The sequence below is a fragment of the Arachis ipaensis genome, chromosome B06 (assembly GCF_000816755.2).
Source record: "Arachis ipaensis cultivar K30076 chromosome B06, Araip1.1, whole genome shotgun sequence".
NCBI classification, from domain to species: domain Eukaryota; kingdom Viridiplantae; phylum Streptophyta; class Magnoliopsida; order Fabales; family Fabaceae; genus Arachis; species Arachis ipaensis.
Genome location: NC_029790.2, coordinates 8798771 through 8799629, shown reverse-complemented (window position 1 = coordinate 8799629; position 859 = coordinate 8798771).

Sequence of the window (859 nt, the reverse complement as noted above, 5' to 3'; positions counted from 1 at the left end):
AGTACAAGCATCATTGACTGTACATGAGTAATCAATCAGATGTTATTTTATTTTTAAATTATTTAAATTTATAAATATAAGTTAGCTCAATTTTAATATTTGATTAATTTAAAGAGATACATTTTATTCAACATTAAAAAAAGATTGCCAATGAGTAATAGTTCAAATGGCATAGACTCCACATACTCAATTAAGAGGTCGCGGGTTCGAGTCTCCATAGATTTCCCATACTCAATTAAAAGGTCGCGGGTTCGAGTCACATATCTTTCCAAATTTTTGCCAATTTCCAAATTTTGCCAATGAGTTATAATTCAAATGGCATAGACTCCCTATACTCAATTAAGAGGTCGCGGGTTCGAGTCACATATCTTTCCAAATTTTATCTTTCCAAATTTTTAGTGCTCTGTTAGGGTTTCTTAGTGCTCTGTTAGGGTTTCTTAACGGAGTTCCTAGTGCCGTCAAGGCTACATTGTCAACATCAATTAAATCTCAATACAAGTCTACGTAATCTGCATGGCTGAGACAACGAAGGATGAAGATCGGATCGAGGAAGACAACCTGAAAGGAGGTAGGAATGTGATTCTACTGGAAGAGGCAGACATATCAGAAGGTATTAACGCTTGCTCCAATAGTCTCTATGGCAGACTCTTTGCTTCCAAAACCTTCTCAATTGGAACCATGGGGAATGCTTTAAAGGCTATATGGGGAAACCCGGAAGGATTTAGCATGAGTGACAAAGGGGATAATTCCTTCCAATTCTTTTTTAATAAAGAAGTGGATGTCTTGCGTGTTGAACGTGGTTCTCCATGGCTATTCAAAGATCATGTGCTCCATGTCAAGAGATGGAAGGAAGATCAGA